This window comes from Hylobates moloch, unplaced genomic scaffold, assembly GCF_009828535.3.
Source record: "Hylobates moloch isolate HMO894 unplaced genomic scaffold, HMol_V3 SCAFFOLD_18, whole genome shotgun sequence".
NCBI lineage: Eukaryota > Metazoa > Chordata > Mammalia > Primates > Hylobatidae > Hylobates > Hylobates moloch.
This window is the reverse complement of record NW_026652293.1, coordinates 29,227,189-29,240,596: the sequence shown is the minus strand read 5'-3', so window position 1 is coordinate 29,240,596 and position 13,408 is coordinate 29,227,189. Positions and strand designations below refer to the sequence as shown.

Below are 13,408 nucleotides of genomic sequence, written 5' to 3'. Positions count from 1 at the left end.
CAGCTCTCTGTTTCACTTAGAAATGGAAAAAATATTGAACGGCATTTCCCAGACCCACTGCTGGCTAATAGCTTCAACTGCTAATGTTTTATGAAATCTGCCCCAGTCGATGTGGTGCGTTAAGCAGAACCCACTGCGTTAACTTTGCTCCTCTCTTCCTCTCTCCCAGTTATTTGGCCTGTGCTGCTATGTGAAGAAGCTCTGCAGGTCCAAAGCTCTGCCTGTGCACAGCAATGGCGATGGGAAATGACTGCCATCTGCATGCTGCCATTTTCCTTTTGGTGCTAACATGGATTCTTTGGCAGATCTTCCAAAGAAAGCTGAGTGTGTTGACACTGTGAGTTTGGTTATCACCCACTTTCCTAGGACAAAGGCTCAAGGCAACCCCTAGTACCTTTTGGTAGATATTAATTTCATCTATTTCTATTCCTCATGGTTAAAGACAGTAACATAGCATTGGTGCTGTGGCATCAAGATGCACAGTCCTACGAATGGGGCATCTGGCCTAAAATGGCAACAGGTAACTGGAGAGGACAGAAATGGAAATCAATTCAGAAAGCTTTAACAATAATAATCTTAATACGTTTACAGGTGCTCTCTTATTTGATCCTTAGATGAGGTAGGTATTTTTTTTTATCCCTGTTTTAAAGATAAGAACACTGAAGTTCAATGACCAGAAACTTGCCCAAGGCCGTAAACCTTGGAGGGAGGAGGTATGGATTTAGGTGATTCAAGGCCTAAGAGTTCCAATATCTTATCTGGATCCTGTTGTTAAAGGAAAAAATGTTCATGACATTTGTTAAGACAGTAAGGCAGATTTGACTCAAGACAAACATGACAGGTGTAGGGACTACCACAGTGGGGTTTAGCAGTAGGGGAGACACATTGGGTTCAACTCTGAACATAAGAAAAAGGGGGAATTTAGAGCCAAGGCATGGAGGCTGTCAGTAGATGGAGAATAACTAAGAGGGTAGGGTGATATTTTGCTAAACTGTCCTAACAGGATTCTTGTTAGGGGCAGGCAAGCCATGGTAATCAGATATAACCTGGGGATGATGGGAGTGGTGAAGAATTTGGTCAGATATTGAGGATGATCAGATAGTGAGGGTGGGAAATCCTGGCCAAACCAACTTGACAAAATTCTTGCTGAAATTGGATAATGCAAGAATGGACACAGAAATCCAAAAGTCGAGGCCTACCTTGGAAGAGGATAGTGGTGACAAAGAGTCTCTCCTTGTCTAAAGTTTAGTCAGGCTCCACCACTGTGCCCCTCTGCCCATAGCTGAGGGCAGCAGCATCCAGGAAAGTAAGTTTTGGTGAGTTTTGAGTTTGGTTGTGAAGAAGGACAGAAACAAGATCTGGCAAACAGAAAGAAGTGACATTTGTTTGGGGATGGTAGTGGAATGGGAACGATCCTTTATTAAATCCTGGGCATTAGGTACATCTGATAGGGAGGAACCACTAACACTCAAGATCCTACTGAGGCAGCAGCTCCCAAGTCCACCGTTTTCCTCTGGGAACTTTGGTGTTTAGCCTGTAATCAGCTGAGCATTAAGGGCAGCATCATCCGGGAAAGTAAGTAAATAGGTTCAGGTGAGTTTTGAGTTTGTGAAGGACAGAAACAAGATCTGGCAAACAGAAAGAAGTGACATTTGTTTGGGGATGGTGGTGGAAGGGAACGATCCTTTATTAAATCCTGGGCATTAGGTGCACCTGATAGGGAGGAAGCACTAACACTCAAGATCCTACCGAGGCAGCAGCTCCTGAGCACTGTTTTCCTCCGGGAACTTTGGTGTTTAACCTTTAATCAGCTGAGCATTGTGGACTGCTAGCCTCTACATTCCCTACATGGTTTCCAGTACTGTTAGGAATTGGGAGCAGAGGAAAGACAGGTCTGAAATGGGCTGGGTAATGGAAACCTGACTCTTTCTCTTAGCGCTCAAAAGAGTAGCCCATGTCACAACCAGGAGCCTCAGCTGGGCACCGTGGGGCTATTTGCAGCCTGACAGCCTCTGCTGAATTATTGATGCCCCTCAGTACCTCGGGACCTCCTCCATGTTAACAAATCACACTGCATATTAAAATTTAAAGAGGCAAATGAGGGCAATTTCTTTCCCTATTATTTCCCTCTTCTTCTGCCATCTGAGCTCTAAGTTTTAAGTCAATCAGCCTGAAAGGCTTCTCTTGGGAGATGGCACAGCTCAGAGAGCCAAGCCCAGGAAAGGAAAACTAGAGGCCATGAGTGGGCCCAGGACTGAGTCCTGAGTCAATTAATGGAGTCTAGGGGCTCTGGGCCAGGTGAGCACTGACTCTCTGAGTCATGGAAACACCTGAGAAAAAAATCTGTTCATTCCCTCCTTAGGACAGCTATGCCACTGCCCAGTGTGCCATATCTCAAGTGTTTCCCTAAAGCAGAAGATAAAAACTTTTAAGTTGTGGTCCGAATTTGTTGTTGTTGTTTTTTAGTGAAAATAGTTGCAAAAATTTTAAAATCAGAAGGTTTTACCTAAACCTGTTTTTTTTTTTATATATTTGATGTGCTATTTTGCATGCAAAGATTTGAAACTGTTATACTACCTAGATTATTCCTTTTATTAGTATAAAGGACCTTTTTCATTTGTTTTCATGCATTTCTCCTCAAATTCTACTTTTACTGAATGTAATTTCTTTTTTGTTTATTATTATTATTTTTTTGAGACAGAGTTTCACTCTGTTGCCCAGGCTGGAGTGCAGTGGTGTGTTCTCAGCTCACTGCAAACTCTGCCTCCCAGGTTCAAGCGATTCTCACGTCTCAGCCTTCTGAGTAGCTGGGATTACAGGCGTGCACCACCAGGCCCGGCTAATTTTTGTATTTTCAGTAGAGATGGTGTTTCACCATGTTGGCCAGGCTGGTCTCGAACTTCTGACCTCAAGCCTCAGCCTCCCAAAGTGCTGGGATTACAGGTGTGAGCCACTGCGCCCAGCCTCATTTCTTCCTTTAAACATAAGATTTTCTGACTTCTCTTGACTGATCTGAAGACTTGGGCTTTCATCTGCACATTGTACCCCTTACTGGGGATGATAGTGGCTACTCCTTCAAATGAAGTATGGCCTCTTAACCATGGTTCTTACCATTTCCCATTAGTGGTTGAATTTGCAACCCCTGATCTCAAGAAAGATGGCAAACAAGTTTTTCTATGTGCCAACTCAGGTCTATTAGCAAGACTGCCTGTAGTACCAAAATGAATCTGAGATCAGCTACGGTAGATTGCTGTGTACTTTGCAATTGTGCACCTCCACTTCCCTCTAAGAGGATTGCATGTCTCTGACCTTTGCCATGTGACCATGTGCAGATCATTCAAGCAGAAGTTTTTAAGAGGCATCATAAGTTGTCGTCACCTCTCTGGCGCTTTCATATTTTGCTGTGGGAATAGCACACCCTATGATCCTTCAGCCTGGATCCCAGAAGGAAAAGGACACATGGAGCTAGCAGCTGATTTACAGCTTGGAGCTGAGCCACAGTCTGGAGCAGTGCTTCAGCCAACCCACAGCTTTCAGTAACATGAGTGAATAGCAAATGTTGCTGTAAGCCACAGAGAATTGGAGGTTATTCATTACCACAGTAAAGCTGACCAATACAGCAAGATTAGTCTTGATAGAAAAGAATACTGAGGTTTTTTTTTTTTTAAAGCAGCATTTTTCTATTTTCTGAGAAGAAAAAATTAGGTAGCATTAGGAAATTCCTAAATATTAATTTTAATTTCCTTCAATTTAAAAATATAACTTCAAGGATTCTGAAAAAATCATGGCATTGGCAGTAAAATAACTGAGTTGGATTCCTGAATCCACACTTATGACCATGTTATAAAATATTGAATGACGTTCCTTTTATTAAAGATAATTATCTTTTTTAAAAAAAACTTCTTGTGTGTATTGAAGTTGTAGTATCTGTCAATTTCATTTCTAACAGTGAGCAGGGAATATAGATATTGTTGTACAAAGGGAGTCTGGCATCTGATAGGGTTTTACCCACTACCTTATTGTGAGGATCAAATGACCTTGATTGAAAATGCTCTGTCAGCCTTACATGATTACTAGTGATTTCTAGTTTTTGCTAGTTTCGTAAAAACACGGCATCTCTTTCTCACTTTCTCCATTAGGAGGCAGATTAGGCATGACTATCACCATCTGACAGATGCAAAGGCAGATGAGGTGGCAAACAGGTCAGGGCCGGAGAGGATTTGCCAGCTAGTCAAGGGCAGAACTGAGAGGCAGTCAGTTTATCACGGAGTCTCCTGACCACCAGTAATCTGTCCACTGCCTTACTCAAAAGGGGGCCAAACCAGGCCTTATGAGCAATTTTGCTAATACACAGATTTCCAGTCTAATGCTATCAGTTATCATGAGGCATGTGCTGGTTTCTTGGAAGCAGTCAAATCTAATTAACCTCAATATCTACTTTCGTGTTTACCTTTTACATCCTTTGACCTCTGGCATTGCTTTAATTTACATTTTTCAGTTTGTAATGTCAATGTTCATCAGCCCCTTTCAATCCTTGATTAACCATTGTGTGGTAGGCATGGTAGTTATTCTTTTCTTTGTTAGAGACAGGGTCTTGCTCTGTCACCCAGGCTGGAGTGAAGTGGTGCCATTGTAGCTCACTATAGCCTCGACCTCCTGGGGTCAAGCAATCCTCCTGCCTCAGCCTCCTGAATAGCTGGGGCTACAGGTGCAAGCCACCACACTCAGCTAATTTTTAATTTTTTTTGTGAAGGTGGGGTCTCCCTTTGTTGCCTGGGCTGGTCTTGAACTCCTGGCTTCAAGTGATCCTCCTGCCTCAGCCTCCCAAAGGTAGTTTATTCCTAAGTAAGAGAAAGGTTTAATTTGCACATGGATAATACTAGTATGCATATTAGTATTATCTATATACAAATTATGAACTATGTTCATATTAGAGAATATTCATGGTATACAAAGTTAAACTCCCAGAGTTGGGATTTTTATACTTCGGCATCATTCACTAATTTTGGACTCTCTAGTCTGATACAAATTCAGGTCATCCTTTTAGGCTTCAAAGGAATTTTTATCCATCTAAAAGGCATCTCCACCTCAATGTCCCATAAACAATCAGACGGCTTTGAAGGACAATTACCTAAACTAAGTGCCTGCTCGCTGACGCATCCCCTTTTAGGAGATGTTGATGTGGGGCAAAAGCTGGGTCACTGGTTAGAAATCTGCTGCTGCTGCAAATGCACAATGGAATCCTCCAGAATTTGGGGATGCCATGTCAGTTGCTCAGTATCTGAGGGCAGGCAAGCTATGTGGAACAGTCTTTGCTTTGGAACCCCACTATACATTTATCATTTTCATTTCCTGTGTTCTCTGACCCCATTAAAAAAAAAAGAAAGAAAGAAGAGAAAAAGAGAACGTAGGCTTATGATGGGGCTCCAATGGAGAGTAGACGTCTTTTCCATTGACTTAAAACTTTCTGTGTGCGTGTGTGTGTGTGTGTGTGTGTGTGTGTGTGTGTGTGTGTGTGTTTAAAGAGAGTCTACTGATGCAGAATGAAGAAAGCTAGAGACCACCACATCGTGGAGAAACTTCCTAGGGGTGGAGGAGAGCTCAGAAGAACCTTTTGGGGTAGAAGCTGTGAGGCCAGATGCTATCCAGTTTGCCGAGAAATCCTCACTTAGAGGCACCAAATTATTGCCCCTCAGCCTTGGCTTGCAATTTTTGCAACCTCCCTAATGTTAAGGTTTCAAGACCTGCAGTAAATTTTTCTCAGGGGTGGAACATGACGACAAGGGGTTCCTCAAAGCCCTCCCTGCCACCAAGCAATTATCACCTAGCTCTCCACTTCTCTTCCTCTTCATTGGCATCGCCTGTCTCCTACTCACAAAGGAGGGAAGAGCTCCCTGTGGAAGGGGCTCTGACCCACACACCCTCCTGCAACAGCATTTCTAGTCACCCTATCCCAAGAAGCTTTGCAAACTTATGCAAGATGGACCAAGGCTGGGCTGCCCTGCATGTCGAGTGTGCTCAGCAAGCATGTCCCACCTCATCCCCTTGCCCCACCCACATGGCAAAAATAATTAAAACACCGCTTCTACTATTTCCCAGATAACTTGGCATTTTTCAAGTGATTTCATGCACGTGACCTCATTTATTTTTACCTCTGCAGCTTTTGAAGCAGGGACCATGACTGCCATCTTAGGAATGAGGAAGCAAAGCCTCCCACAGCTTTCAGGACTTGCCTGAGGCCTCCCTGCCGGGAAAGGGCAGAGCTAGGACTTAAGTCTGGCCTTTCACTTTCAGGCCCATCTTCCCTCCTCTAGTCGGCTTCCTTGGGTCTATGAGGTTGAGTCTCCCCCGTGTTTCCCCCAGCTCTCATTTCCCTCCTCCCAGTTGACTCTACACCAGCCTCCCACCAGAGTAGCTTCAGACACACTAGGAGTCCTTCCACAGCCGTATTCCTTTTTCGCCCTAGTCTCCTACAAAGTATCTATTTTAAAGCTTCTGTTTATTTGACAGTCTCCCCTGATGGAGGGTAGAGGAGGTGATGGCTTTCTGTCTTCCTCAGTCCCTCAGCAAACATGCTATAATTGTGTGACTTTCCTTCCCTAAGATTTTGCAATGACTCCTTACGACAAATCTCATAAAACCGGAGTCATTAATCCATCATGGAAGAACTCCCTTCTAACTTTTTTCTTTTCTTTTTTCTTTTTTTCTTTGAGATGCATTCTCACTCTGTCGCCCAGGCTGGAGTGCAGTGGTGCGATCTCGGCTGCTTGCAACCTCTGCCTCCTTGGTTGAAGTGATTCTCCTGCCTCAGCCTCCTGAGTAGCTGGGATTACAGGCACATGCCACCACGCCCAGCTAATTTTTTGTATTTTTAGTAGAGACAGGGTTTCACCGTGTTAGCCAGGATGGTCTCGATCTCCTGACCTCGTGATCCGCCAGCCTTGGCCTCCCAAAGTGCTGGGATTACAGGCGTGAGCCACCGTGCCCAGCCCCTTCTAACTTATTTCTATTCTTACCTCTCTTCTTTATGAACTCTGTATTCTGGTTGTTTCTTTGGTCTGTGTCTCCCACTTTCCACTCTGAATTCTCATTCTTCAAGGCTTAAAGGCCCTTCCTTCCACAGGTGCTGCCCCTGCCCCCCTCCCCTTCTCAGGCCCAGAGCACTTGGTTTGCGCCACCTATCAGATATCTCACTCTGGGTTGTATGGTTAGATTTTACGCATGTGCATATGTGGGTGTGATCCCCACTACTAGTGAGAAAAGTCTTTGAGGGAAAGGATCTCATCTCGTACGTCCCCTCCTGCTAGAGGAAGGTAAAGGCAGAGGGAACCACATGGCATGGAGAAGGAATGCAGAGGAGCTGAGAATAAGGCACAGGTGCATAAACTTGAACAATAATTACTTCATTAATATCAAAACCAGTGCGAAACATTCTTAGTTCAGAGGGCAGGGCTGGGCCGGGCTCCTTCCTGGAGCCTCTGGCCAGCACTGCAATTCATCTGAGGCACGGGGCTCTCTTCCTATATTTCTTTTTTCTTTTTTTTTTTTTTGAGACAGAGTCTCGCTCTGTTGCCCAGGCTGGAGTGCAGTGGCGCGATCTCAGCTCACTGCAAGCTCTGCCTCCCAGGTTCACGCCATTCTCCTGCCTCAGCCTCCCAAGTAGCTGGGACTACAGGTGCCCACCGCCACTCCTGGCTAAGTTTTTGTATTTTTAGTAGAGACAGGGTTTCACCGTGTTAGCCAGGATGGTCTTGATCTCCTGACCTCGTGATCTGCCTACCTTGGCCTCCCAAAGTGCTGGGATTACAGGCGTGAGCCACCGCGCCTGGCCTCTCTTGCTATATTTCTCCAGTCCCTGTAGCTGTGCAGGAGGAGCCACAACTACTCGGGAACCCTCGTCTAATCCGACCTCCCATCCTCAACTTTCCTCTAATGGCTTTAGGGGTGCTGACATAACAGTACCTCGCATTAGCCTTCATGTCCGTTACCCCATTTTATGCTAGCCATTCCTACCTCAGACATGAAGGACTGACGTGGAGAAATTACATGATTTGCCATAGCTGTTTTGCAATACAAGGGAGTAGAGGGAAAAGCAGGAAAAGATCAAGCTCTCAGCACATAAGCTGCCCTTGGAGAAGTCCACAGTAAATGTACCTTATTTTGTGACTATTTTCCACTGACCCCCCTCAGTTCCTCACTCCCAGCCTGCAGAAAAATGAGGTTTCCCCCTATCCCTAGCAGGGCAAGAGCCCACTAACAGGCTTGCACTCTTTCTTCCAGACCAGAGCAATTCCTTTCCCTTAGTGAAGCCCTCTGGGGGCCTTCTATCACAGATACAAGAACTGAAACATCCAGGCTGTCTGGAATGACTTGCTCAAAGTCACTGAACACATTGGTGGCCCAGTTAAGATTTATACTGAAAGCTGCTAATGACAGTATCTGTCCTCCAACCACCAGTCTGGGCCGATGGGTATCTGTTTATAACATGCTTTTCTCTGGCTCCCTTGACAGCCCTTAACCAATGTTTTCTTATCTAATTACATTCCATGTAATCTGCTCCTGCAGATTTGCCCTCATTGTTGCCAGCATTTACAGCCTTTTCCACATATTTCCTAGAAAATGCTCATGTCCTGATGTTAGGTAAATGTTGTCATAGGTAGGAGAGCTCTCTGGTGTGTTGATCTATACTCCCATACCACTACTAACTCTTAAAAAGGAAGCTTCCCAGAAGCCACAGGCTGAAGAAGCCACTTCACCTTTAGAATTGGTTTTCACTTGCTCAGTGCCATGGAGTGTTCAGTGAGACCAGGATGTCACTGCAGCCTCGTGGTTGTGTATTCCAGGTGCCTGGCCTGGACGGGCATAGGAGCAAGAGCTAGTGGGCAGTTGTGGGAGTGGGAGTGGAAGAAGGAGTTTTCATACAGGGAAGGTCAAGGGATGTAAGTTCTATTCTGCAGTGAACATTGTATAGGGTATTAGACAAAGCATGTACCTTGTCTATGTTTTAGTTTCTTCTTTGGTATAATGAAGAGGATAATGATTTTAAATCGCTTGCCTTGTCAGTAAGTACAAAATATATTTTTAAGGTTTTGGATGTCCAGGTAAGTGCTGGCATATGATTGGAATGGATTTAAGCCTTTGTGCTCTGACTATGCCCCTTAACCCTGATATCTTGGCCAAATTACCTGAGTCCATCGATCCCCAGTTCCTTCAACCAGAACTAGTACCTACCTCATAGCATTGTTGTGAGGTTTAAATGAGTTACTGTTTATAAAGCACTTAATGTATGCCTGCATTTCTCTAGTGCCTCAGTACAGTCCTCACAGTCGGAGCAAAGATGACCCAGCTTAAATGTCTAGGGTTTTGAGTCTAGTGTATTGATTTCCTCATGGCATTCGACAAGCTGATCTAAAATTTTATATGGAAGAGCAATGGACAAAGGCAATGTTGGAAAAGAACAAAGTGGAGACTTACCTCACCAGGCATCAAGACTTTTTATAGTGTTTGTATTAGGGTTCTCCAGAGAAACGGAACCAACAAGATATATCAAGATATATGGAAAGGGATTTATTATGAGGAATTGGCTTATGGGGTTATGAAGGCTGAGAAGTCCCATAATCTACTGCCCACAAGCTGGGAGTCCAGGAAAGCTGGTGGTGTAGTTCCAGTCCAAATCTGAAGCCCTAAGACCCAGGAGTGCAGATGTCCAAGGGCAGGAGAAGATGGAGGCACCAGCTCAGCAGAGCAAATTTGTCCTTCCTCTGTGTTTTTGGTCTATTCAGGCCCTCAACAGATTGGATGAGGCCCCCTGACATTGGTGAGGTCAATCTTGTTTACTTGGTCTACTGATTTAAATGTTAATCTCTTTAGAAAACCTTCCCAGGCACATTCAGAAATAATGTTTTACCACCTATCTGGCCATCCCTTAGCCCAGTCAAGGTGATTCGTAAAGTTAACCATCACATAGTTTCAGCAATCAAGGCGGATGGTACCAACGTAGGAATAGAAAAAGAGACAAATAGACTTGGTTATCCATATGGAGAAGAATTGAAACACATTATACACACACACACAAAATCAAATCCAGGTGCATCAAAATTAGTACACTATGTGAAAAGCAAAAATATACTTTAGAAAATAAAATAGGAAAGCATCTTGGACTTAAGGGCTAGGAAAAGAGTCCTTAGATAACACACAAAAAACAAAAACCATAAAGAAAAATTGTGACAAATCTGATTGCATGAAAGTTATGTTTAAAATTTCTTTTTAATGAAAGATACCATAAACAAAGATTAAAGGTAAGCCCAAGACTAGGAGAAAGGACAGGAAATACAAATATTTGATAAAGTCCTAGAATCTGGATTTTAAAAAGAACAACTCAATAATGAAAAAAAGAAGATAGACAAAACATAGGTTAATGTTTAATAGTTGTTAATTGTCAATAAATTCATGAAAAGATGCTCAAGGTCCCCAGTAACTAATAAACTACAATTACAACCACAATAAGACACCATTACTCACTCATCAAGTTAACTGAGAATTGAAAAGTTAAGCAAGAGTCTAGATAGGTGAGAATTCTTCCACCTTACTTTGAACTTAGTTATAATCACTTTGAGCCAGAGATTCTACCTCTGGGCATATAATCTCATGAAACTCTGTCACATCTGCAGAGAAGATGTATAGAAGAATGTTGACTACAGCATTATTAGTAATAGAACAAAATAAGAGGAAATGAACTGACCATCAACAGTAGATAAATAAGCTGTGCTATAGCCGTATAAGTATAATGAAATTTTGTGTAAGAACTGAAATGAATGACCAAGAATTATATGTATCATTAACATGGGTAAATCTCAAAAGCAACGAATTTAAAAAAACCAAATTACAGAAAAATAGGTACAATAGGACACCTTTTGTATAAAGTTTAAAAGCATATAAAACAGTCTATTTTTTATTTATGGATTCACACATACAACACATATGTGAAGAGTAGTATAAAGCATGAATAGGAATGGTAAACATGAAATTTAGCATGATGGTTACCTGTAAGGTGGCTTAGAGGAGGAACACGTAGGAGGCTTCAATTATGTTATAGTGTTTTATTGTTTTACAAAATCTAAAGCAAATATGTCAAAATGTTAAGATTCAGTAAAGTTAGATGGTGGGCAGACAAGTGTTTAATTATGTTATTTTCTCTCACGCTGTACGTATTTGCAGAATTCTGTAATCCATTTTAAAAGATTCTAAATTGTCCTTTACTTCCAATACAAAGAAAGATGAAAGTATAACTATATGCCGTTAAAGTGCTGATGTATGGCCTGCCACCCTCTTTCAACAGCCCTGGACAACTATTCCTGGTACTTAGCACAGTGCCTGGCCCCAGAAGAGTAGACAGAAAGAATGAAAGAATGAATGGACCTGTCCTTGGAAATAGAGGTGCAGCCACCTGTATGCTGTGCCCTTTCTATCATTAAATCACTCTTTAGGAGTCATTTCCTTCCCATCCATCTCACTCAGCCTGAGTTGCCATCCAATGTAATAATTCAGGGTAATTGTGCTTAGGAACGATTGCTAGTGGGACAGCAACGAGTTGCAATTCAGCCCTGGCTGTGCTCTGAATTCATTAGTGAATTCATTTTCCAGCTTTGTGTCCTGCTCGGAAGAATGATCCTCTCTCCAAGCAGGGCATCGCTGTCTTTCTCATACTTAGCAATAACAACCAAAAACAAACCCAAGGAAATAAAATCACCAGGGAGGCTTTCCTCTTTAATTAAGGAGTTCTAATGAGTCACAGTCTCACCATGCATGGGACTCAATTATCCTTTATAAATAGGGGATTGTGAATGTGAGATGTGTTTTCTTTTGCAGCCCTGCTGCTATTTCTCCTTCGTTTCCTTCTCCTGGTGCTGCTGCTTCTCTCTGTACACGTGTGTGCACATATGTGAAATTGATGACATAAAGAAGATCCAAATCTCTTCACCTAGTCAACTTGAAGTTGTAAGATTCCTTGAGTGTCACCGAGAAATATAATAGGGACTGGGTGGCTTGGCTGGTAGCTTAAATGGTGCCAATGATTGTAAAGTCATAGGTACCATCCCCCAAAAGCCAGAATGATTTCCTCTGTTCTGCTGACACAGAGAGCATCACAAATCTTGGCAAATATATCATTGGTTACATGGTTGATCAGACAAGGCAGGGAGGAGTGAATCGTGTCAAATGCACCACCACCACTGAAACTCAAAACTGCCCCCAGGCTGGTGATTTTATGGATTCCTGTAAGAGGAATGGTGAGTGTCTTCTAAGAGTAAGAAGGGTTAGCAGTGTTCCAGCTTACCTACAAAATGTGAAACTGAGAAAGCCCACTGGGGTGACTTCCATCTTTATTGCTAAAGAGTAGGAAATAGAGACTTGGTCATTCTCACTGTCATTTTTGTGATTTTTCTGAACCTGAAGGTATATAATGAGGAAAAATGAGACAAATTCAAGCAAAGAGAAATTTGGGCAGAATCTCTGGAGGGAAAAATAATCATGGTGAAATCCATTAGACTATGTAATAGTCATCCCCAAGGGGGATGACGTAAACCTCATAGTTGCAGTCATTTAAATTTAGACTGAACCATGCATTTGTGAGCAGACCCCAGGGAACAATCCTGCATTGCACAGGGGATAGGGAAGGCGATAGGCCAGATGACCTAATAGATCTTCTCTAACTTAATTTCTAGGGTTGCAGGATCCTAATTAAAGTGAACTATATTGCCTGTTATGAACCCTCCATGTTAATATTCTTTAAGGTCTCCAGGCAAGTCAAGGGGGTCTTGGCTTTTTCTTATTTCTTTTGAGCCAGAGCCCACAGGCTGCCTTAAGCACCTATCTGTTGTCCATGTACTTCTTATAGCTGACAAAGCTTGACTTAAAAAAAGTTTTTAAAGAAAATTACAGCACATATTATAAACTAACATTTTATACAAAGTAATTCAGTGGAATGAGAGAAGTATGCTTTATTCTTTGACCTGTGATAATAAATATTCTTCTGGTTAATAACATGACAGTGAGTCAGCCCTGTGATGGCGGCAATTGTCACCATATAACACACAGGACTCAAATCTGCTTCCTCACATCTAGTGCTGCCTTTTCCTTTTAGCTTTAATGATGTTTGAAAGGGAATATTGACACTGGAAACATCTTAGAGAGGTTCCACCAATCACAGACAAGCACAATTCTCCACTAATGTGGGCCTCTTTTCCTTGACTTCCTCTAGACATGGAACTCCACTGAGGATTCTCAGGCAGGGCCACTGGTGAGCTGGCCAGAGCTGCCCTGAGAACCACCAGTGAAGGGCAGAGGGCACTTTAGCCCCGAAAGTAGTAGCAGTTTACAGCAGGTGGAAGCGACAGGTGGTTCAATTGCC

General features: G+C 42.9%; 1 long non-coding RNA gene across 3 annotated transcripts in view; it reads left to right on the top strand.

Moving 5' to 3' along the window:
- Positions 1–228: 228 nt before the first annotated feature.
- The window catches only part of LOC131381868 (uncharacterized), a 93,390-nt gene continuing 80,210 nt past the window's right edge, over positions 229–13,408 (top strand). For all 3 annotated transcript variants that reach the window (XR_009210892.1, XR_009210894.1, XR_009210893.1), the window contains exon 1: positions 229–337. This is a non-coding gene — a long non-coding RNA (uncharacterized LOC131381868). The remainder of the gene's footprint in view (positions 338–13,408) is intronic.